Source organism: Lissotriton vulgaris, chromosome 5 (genome assembly GCF_964263255.1).
Source record: "Lissotriton vulgaris chromosome 5, aLisVul1.2, whole genome shotgun sequence".
NCBI classification, from domain to species: domain Eukaryota; kingdom Metazoa; phylum Chordata; class Amphibia; order Caudata; family Salamandridae; genus Lissotriton; species Lissotriton vulgaris.
In genome coordinates, this window is record NC_141693.1 from 1,364,003,416 (window position 1) to 1,364,012,571 (window position 9,156).

The following is a 9,156-nucleotide window of genomic DNA, read 5'->3' on the forward strand; positions in this document are numbered from 1 at the left end:
CTCCTGTAACTGTTCACCGTACTACATCGGTTCGTGTTCACACTACCATCTATCCAGAGGATGATGATGACGAGAATCCTCCAGAGCGTGAAGATGGTGAAGTTTCTGAAGTAGAAGAGGATGGTGAGGAACATTTGGCGGAGTGGGATGACTATCGTGCTCAAACACCATCTCCTTCTCAGGTGCCTGCAGCGGATTCTCCTCCAGTGGACATCGCAGGCTTCCACCAGTTAATGGATAGGGCAGCACAGCGTTTCAAATTGCCACGAGCACACCGAGAGGAAGATTGCTTCCTATACGATTTCAAAAACCAGCCCTTGAAACAAATCCACACAGTCCCGATTATAGATTTCATATGGTCTGAAGGGGAGAAGATAATGAAGACGCCAAACTCTCTACCAGCGCAGCTGCCAAGGTTGGAGAAGAAATACAAAGCTCCTTTAGGATCTCCAGCATGCCTTACAGGCCAACCTAAGCCCGACTCTGTCGTCACGCAGGCAGCTCAACGGGGTTCAAAGAATCCGGCATCTACGATCACTGCTCCTCCGGACCGTGAGGGCCGTCGCCTGGATGCTATTGGACGGAAATTTTCCTCCATGTCCTCTACTACAGTTCGAGTGGCCAACGCCATGGCCATTTTAGGCCGTTATGATCGCCAGGCTTGGGCTGATCTAGCCGCCTACATAGCGTTACTTCCAGATGTTTCCAAGGCAGAAGCACAGAAAATTCTGCAAGAAGGAGAGAGGACGGCAGAAGAACTTATCGATTGTGCAGTGGATGTCGCCTGCACCGGTTTTCGCCAGCTCGCTGGAGCAGCTGTTCTGCGTCGCCAGGGCTGGTTACGCTCGACTTCGTTTCGGCAGGAAGTTCAGGCACGAATCCTAGATATGCCATATGACGGCGAGTCATTATTTGGAGCGCATATTGATGAGGCGCTACAATCCATTAAAAAGGACACGGACACTGCACGTGCTTTGGGTACCCTTCAGTTTAGAAAACAGCCCTTTCGGGGTGCTCGAGGACGTGGCACTACGTCCACTTTTCGTGGAGGAAGCAGTCAATACCGGTCCTTCAACCAAGGTAACCAGCGTTACACCGGTAACCGCCAGCAGTCGTCCCGTCAGCAGCCTGCCAGGACTTACAGAGGGAAGTCTAATTTCAGAGGTCAATCCAACAAACGCCAGTGACTCCTCGGTCGAACGGAGGATTGGAGGTCAAATCTCTCTGTTTGGTTCTCAATGGTCCTCCATTACTACGGACCGTTGGGCACTCGACATTGTGAAGAGAGGCCATGCATTGGAATTTGTCGAGGTACCTCCTCCAACGCCACCTTCCGGACCGCCACCTCCGCACCTCAAAGAACTATTTCATCAGGTTCGCCTTCTCCTTCTAAAGGGTGCGGTGGAGGTTGTGCCAAAGTCGCAGAGAGGGAAGGGGTTTTATTCCCGTTTTTTCCTCGTCATCAAAAAGAACGGAGAATGGAGACCGATACTGGACTTGAGAGCACTCAATCATTATCTCAAGGACCAGACCTTCCGTATGCTCACGCTTACAGAGATCTTGCGTTTGCTCTCAGTCGGAGATTTCATGACTACCATCGATCTCCGGGACGCCTACTTCCATGTCCCAATTCTAGCGGCGCATCGCAAGTTCCTGCGTTTCAAGGTGGGGCACCTTCATTTCCAATTCCGGGTCCTTCCATTTGGCCTCCGTTCAGCCCCCCGAGTCTTTACAAAAATGTTGGCTCCAGTCATGGCTTTTCTTCGTCTTCAAGGCATCCAGATATTCCCATATCTCGACGACTGCCTTCTGAAATCACAATCCCGTGCACAACTTCTACATCATACTGCAATCTGCCAGACAGTATTCCGTTCCTTGGGTCTGTCCATCAATCTGGAGAAATCTCAATTGCAACCAACAACTTGCAAAGATTTTCTAGGGGCAACGTTGGACACCACCCTGACCAAAGCATTTGTTTCCCGGGAACGTCAACAGAGGATCCTCCGGCTAGTATCGCTACTTCTCGCAAAGAAGTGCGTTTCAGTCCGCTTGTTGAAGTCTTTTTTGGGGATGGCTTCGTCATGCATCGCTCTTGTCCCTCATTGCCGACTACGAGCGCGACCTATCCAACAGGCTCTGGACAAGCAGTGGCGTCAGGTCACCGGTTCCTTCAACGATCAGGTCTCCATCACCATTCCCATGAGAAAAGCGCTCAAATGGTGGTCACAACCTCACCAACTAGCAGCAGGCACGTCTTTTCTGTCCAACACCCCAGATCTAACGCTGACGACGGATGCCTCCCTGGAGGGCTGGGGAGCTCACCTCCAAGACCTGTCCGTGAAAGGGAAATGGACCTTCCATCAAAGGACCTGGCACATCAACAAGTTGGAGCTGATGGCTATCTTTCTAGCCCTGAAATCATTTCAACCAGTGCTGCAGGGAGAGTCAGTTCTAATACAAACGGACAACACGACCTGCATGCATTATATAAACAAGCAGGGCGGAACAAAGTCTCCGGTGTTGTCCCGCCTGGCAGAAGCGATTTGGGACTGGTCCATCAATCATCAAATCCAAATCACGGCAGTACATCTTCCAGGTTTCTCCAACCTCCTGGCGGACTCCCTCAGCAGATCTCGATCATCCAACCACGAATGGGAACTCCACCAGCCAACACTCGAGATGGTCTTTCACCGTTGGGGAAACCCTGCAATCGACCTCTTTGCGACTCCAGAGAACCGCAAATGCCCCGCTTACGCAAGCTGGCATCCCCACAAAGGGTCCCAAGGCAATGCCCTTCTGATGGATTGGTCGAATCTCTTCGCCTACGCTTTTCCTCCGATCCCTCTAGTACCTCGCGTACTTTGGAAGATGCGGAGAGAGCCTTGTCACATCCTGCTGATTGCCCCCAGGTGGCCACGACAGGCATGGTTCTCAGAGCTGCTACTCCTGTCTCAATGCAAACCCATTCTTCTTCACCCTCGAATGGATCTTCTCTCCATGAACAGGGGTCAAATCTACCATCCGGACCCCTCTTCCCTGAGCTTGTCAGCCTGGAACCTGAGCACTGTGAATTTGCACATCTAAGCATCCCTCAAGAGTGTCGTAACATCCTCGCTCAGGCCAGGGCTCCATCAACTATAAAAACCTATAAGTTGAAGTGGAAACGCTTTTGCCACTGGTGTGCAGACGCCGGAGTACATCCTTTGCGTGCCACGCCCGCTGAGCTTCTCCCTTTCTTTCTCCATCTGGCTCAGTCGGGTTTGTCACACGCAACTTTAAAAGTTTTTCTGGCGGCAATCTCACGCTTCCGCCATGATGGCTCCGCCTCCTTATGCTCATCCAGATTGATACGTCAGTTCTTCAAAGGACTTCTTCGGACTTTTCCACCAGTTCGACGTCCTCCTCCAGAGTGGCGCCTCAACATTGTACTTTCACAATTAATGTCTGCTCCGTTTGAGCCAATTCATAGCGCAGATCTCAAGTATGTCACCTGGAAGGTTGCGCTGTTACTCGCACTGACGTCCTCACGTCGAGTGAGTGATATGCATGCTTTCACAATTAAACAGCCATTTCTACAGTTCAAACCGGATTCTGTGCTTTTACGCACTAACCCTACTTTCCTTCCAAAAGTGCCGTCAGACTTCCATATTAATGAGCCTGTTATACTGAAGTCTTTCTTTGCCAATCCGCAATCACCTGCGGAACAACGCCTGCACTCTTTGGACATTAAGAGATGTTTAAAGTTCTACATCAGCAGAACGGCCCAGTTCCGAAAATCAGATCAGCTCTTCGTGGCCTATGGCCGTTTTCAAAAAGGGCGACCAGTCACCAAACCTACAGTAGCCCGCTGGGTGGCCTCGGCGATTGCTTTCTGCCATCAGAAAGCGGGAAAGCCTTTACAGTCTGCAGTGAGAGCCCACTCTACCAGGTCTGTGGCCTCTTCGACTGCACTCTTTGCCGGAGTTCCATTGCATCAGATTTGCAGAGCTGCCACGTGGTCCAGCAGGCACACGTTCACGAAGCACTACAATCTGGGTGCCATGGCCGAAGGGGATACCGCAGTGGGACAAGCTGTGCTCCGGAATCTTTTTCAATAAGGTGAGCCTCTGTTCTACCCTCCTCCTATGGTTTCCAGTCTTGTGCATGTCTTCTTTATGTATACATACAGTTTTATGACTTCCGTGACATGGATTTAATCCTGTTGATTTTAACCTGTTGTGTATACATTGCATCCTGGAAACTTTGTGTACGGATACGGACTGCTTACTATTCTATATTCAAGCATGTGAATCTATGAAAGACACCCCAATACTGGAGAAGAACAATTGTTACTTACCTGTAAACAGGTGGTTCTCCAGTATTGGTGTCTTTCATAGATTCACATGCGACCCTCCCATCCTCCCCTCAGAGGCTCGCTTCTCCTCATAGACTCTGTGGTCACTCTTGTGCTACGAAAATCTGAGGGCTTGAGCTCTGAGGAGAAGGTTCTAGAGGGCTGCTGGCGCCTGATTGGCTGCAGTTTGGACTAACATAATGACAAGGATAGGCTGCATTGGAACTTCTTTTTCCCCATGCATTCCTATGTGGAAACTCTTGGTTAGGTACCAGATGGTTATTGTATGCATTTTTTGGGTTTTTCCTTATTATGTATATATATTTATTATATATTATTATATATTTAGCATTTATTGCTATTTTATTTACCGTGGGACTCCCACTCCGACGACGGGGAATATTCAAGCATGTGAATCTATGAAAGACACCAATACTGGAGAACCACCTGTTTACAGGTAAGTAACAATTGTTCAACCTCGATAAACTATGCAAAATGTATGTATTTTAGGATTAATCTTCAATTGACATTTTTCGAGCAATAGCCCTGCTCAGAATAAACCACAATTGTCTTTTACATGTATTGCTGTGCAGCTTGCTATTTTGCGTTAAACACAAGTTAGACTTTGTTCTTCCCAATATACTGTGTTTTATTTTTAACATTAGGCATAGATAGCAAAAAAGTATGAGAGAGAATGAAAGAGCTGGATGCAGATAAGTCCATCTGATTAGCATTTATTTTGCAAGATGCCATTATTCATGAAGTGAATAAAAAATACTCACATTTCTCAAGGGCTGTTATGAGGTTCATGTATATGTTGTTTGTTAACTGTTTATGTTGAATGTATGATTTTTGCTAATTTATATATTGCAGGTAAATTGATTCAACCATAACGCTCCCTTACTGAGCTTCTGTATTTTTGTACATTCTTTTTTGTTTATCAATTCTACTTTTTACTTAGTCATTGATTACCTCATAGATTGATTCCATATGTCTTTTTGTAAAGACATATAAATGTATATTGAAATATTTTCCTAATACATTAGTCAACTATCCCCTGTTTGGGCATTTACCTCAGTATATAGTAGTTCAGACGTGCAAAGGAGGGAAAGGGCTAAGAGGAGCTTCTAACAAAATGCCACTGACATACATTGACATGAGGAATCTCCACCGCAAGGGAATATACTGAGAAACATCTACATGTCCACCAGTCCTCTCACCCTTTCTACTTGGGGCCCGATTCCGATCTCGCTCGGAAGGGCACTGAACGCGATCCGGCCGGAAAAAGTACGACCCTTACGCATGTTTTTCGTCCGCCTCGTACAGCTGAATGAGCGAGCGAGTACGATGCAAGCAACATGAAATTCACCAACCAAATTGTTTCCGGGTCCAAACTGCTCCATACGTCTCGTCCGTAAGCAAACCGTGCCTGCAATGGATGCGATTTACGACTGAGCCAGTAAGATGCACGCGTCGGACAGCCAGTTCGATACGAAGTTTCCGGCCGTAAAACGTCCAGGACGTTGCATTTGGGGGTTCGCATCGGACCCCCTGTTACCCGCAGCCTTATGACTCAGACACAGGGGGAGACCTATGGGTCTCCCCAACACAGGCATGTAAGGTGCGGATGGCACCGATGTGTACCCACTCTAGGGGGCGCCTTAGTGCGAAACATACCCATTCAGTCAATGGGAGCCCATGTATGAGTCGTACAACCGGCTCCCATTGACTTCTATGGGAGTCGGACCGAACTGAGTTCGGCAGCATGCGGACACATCATACTCGCTCCGTCGGACTGCAGGAGTCCGGCTCGGTCGGAAAACATTCCAGATCCGGCTTGTTCGGAGAGTTTTCGGAATCAGGCCCTTGGTGTTGAATTAACCGTCTCCAACATCCCTTTTTGAATTGCATGAGCCAGGAAGTCTGCATTGTTTTGTCTAATGAAGAGCAATCTAGGCTTCTGTTTTTGGTTGACCAGGTATGTCCCAGTATTCGGACAAAATATTGAGTACAAAATATTTGGATGCAAAAATATCAATTTTTTTATATTGTGAGCCACTAATATTGTGATGAATGAATATCGTTGCAAAAACAACAATTGATGGACAGAATGCAGAACAATGTCAGACATTCACCCCAGTACAGAGATCTGGTCCTAAATCCATCGTTTTTTTGCTCACCATGCCATTCCAGTTTGGACCCAGCCATATGCAAATCAGTCTTGACCCTGCCCTCAATGGGAACAGTCCAGCCTGAACTGGCAGGCCAGGTCCTCCCTGGACTGGTGACAAGCATCCTAGGGCCGGTTTCAGGCCTTCAGCCCTCATCAGCCAGACTAGTTGACTCCAGTGGCAAGTACTTTATTTTTTAAGTTATGTTTTAGGTGTGGGTTGTGGGGTTTGTATGAGAACAGGGTGGGAGTAAATTAATTATAATAAATTAATGAATTTGTAATTATAACTATTTAACTGATAAATATTTACTTAAATTGTATAATTATTTATTTTTTAAGTGATGTTTTAGCTTCGGGTTGTGGGGTTTTTATGGGTAGAGGGTAGTAACTAAATTATTTATTAATAATTAAAAATTAGTTTTCAATTATTAATTATTGAATTCATAATTAATTATGTAAATTGTGTAATTCATTTGCTTTTTAAGTTATGTTTTAGTTGAGGGTTATGGGGTTTGTAGGGGTACTGGGTGGGAAGTAAATTAATTATAAGTAATTGATGATTAATGTTGATTAATAAGCATAAGACACTACTACATGCTGCTGCACTAATTCTAGAGTGCATCACGGGCCTCCTGCATGACAGCAAAATAATAAGTGGCACCTCAATTAACACACTTTTCCGACCATGCCCAACATGCACCTACTAAAAAAGTGCTTTACAGCCTCAATAATGGAGAGGGATACACTATGGAAATGCTGCAATAAGATAAAATAGTATATAATGCAATGCAATACAAATGTTATAGTAAGTTGTAGTTGTGAACTGTTATTATGATATTGACAACGGTATTCACAAATGTTTTAGCCACGAACTAATGCATTTTCTTGAACATGAATTTTCTATCACAACACAATCTTAAACCTTTGCAGTTTCATTACCACATTGAAGTTCATTCACATAATATAAATTAGTATTAATTATGTTATTGGGAACATTGATGTGAAATGAGTTGCAATAAATAGAAAAACCCCTTCCCTCGTCAGAATTTCCTTGGCTCTTAGAATCATGCATCTAGCCTAGAATCCACAGAGCAGAGAATACAGATAAGTATTGTCACTAATCTACTTTTGCTATGTTCACAATGGTGTAACAGTAAAGAGACAACTTCAGTACTTGCCACTGCATTTATGTAGGGTACTTTATTTCTGTACGCTCTTTAAACGTGTTTCTAAATCATTAGAAGCAATAAAGTTTGTTTAAAACTGTTAATTTAAAACTGACCCAAAATGCCAAAAAAATTACAATTATTCTGTTGAATATATGATAAACATTAACACACAAAATTGCAGCGCAGTGATTAGACTAGTAAATAAATACAAAGTTCTGAACATTTTAATTTGAGCCTGATCAAAGATTTGTTTACATCTTGCACTCATTTTACTTGAAATTGCAAAGAATCAGACTAGAATGTGTTAACATTTAAGGATTATATTATTTCTGCATGGTTGATTTCAGACAGTGTTGGGATGTTCAAAGCACTTGTGAAATCACAACATTCTGCATTTTAGGCTTTTTAGCCAATCTAGAACAATAAAGAAATTATCTACAATTGCCATGAAATGTAGATATGTTATACTACTATGCACTTTAATGTTTAGTGGTAGGTAGTGTTGTCCATCAAAGCAGTACAAAAAGTAAGAGAGGAAAAGAAGAATACATGTATCACATCGTAAGGTCCATGTATGAAACATCTTCCCAGAGAGCATGCAATAAAATCAATCGTTGATATCGACAATTGAGAGGGCTTAATGATACGATTTAAATACAATAGAGTAAAACAGGCATGCAATCACTAAAACAATTGTAAAAATATAAAAGATTAAAACTTCAATAAAAAAGGATATGACATAAAACGTGCAGAAAATACAACAAGGGCTTGAGGTCTTCAAATTTATATTCCCATTATTACCATCGCGAGACTACTTTGTGCAAACCAGAACAATGCATAGATATAAAGTATTCCGATCAGACCCATCATTCAAGAAGGTCCAAGAACATAAACACTTGGCATTTAATCCAAACATTTGTCAAAACTCGACGGATGGAAAATACGATTATGAGTGAAGTATCTCTCTTCATAATCCTTAAAGCTGTTAAAAAATATATCACCCTCATGTTCAAGCATAGCGGGCGCAAAGACTTCCTACAGTACCCTCTGTATTCAGGGCATATAAGTAGAAAGTGTTCAATAGTTTCAGGAGCGGATCTACAGGCCAGACACAGATTGGTAGACAAGTCCCTGCTCCACTTACTTGCAAAGAATCTTAGGGGAAGGCAACCCAACCAAAAAGGCTCTTTGATAAGGGGGGTTATAGTGTCCACGAAGGACACAACAGAGGGACCAGGCTTAAATTCATGAAACAGGGTTGTTAATCACCCATTAGAGCCACCAACATCATACTGCTTATGAACATATGCCCAATTTCGAGATTTTAAACCACACGTTTCAGCTTTGTAAAGGGATGCACAATCCTCTCAGAGTATTGAGCGCCCCAGTAATTTAAACCACTCAAAAACACATTTTAGCCAAGGGAATGATTTAGCATTATTCATTCTAATTAAATCTCCAAGTGAGTCTGTGTAAACTTT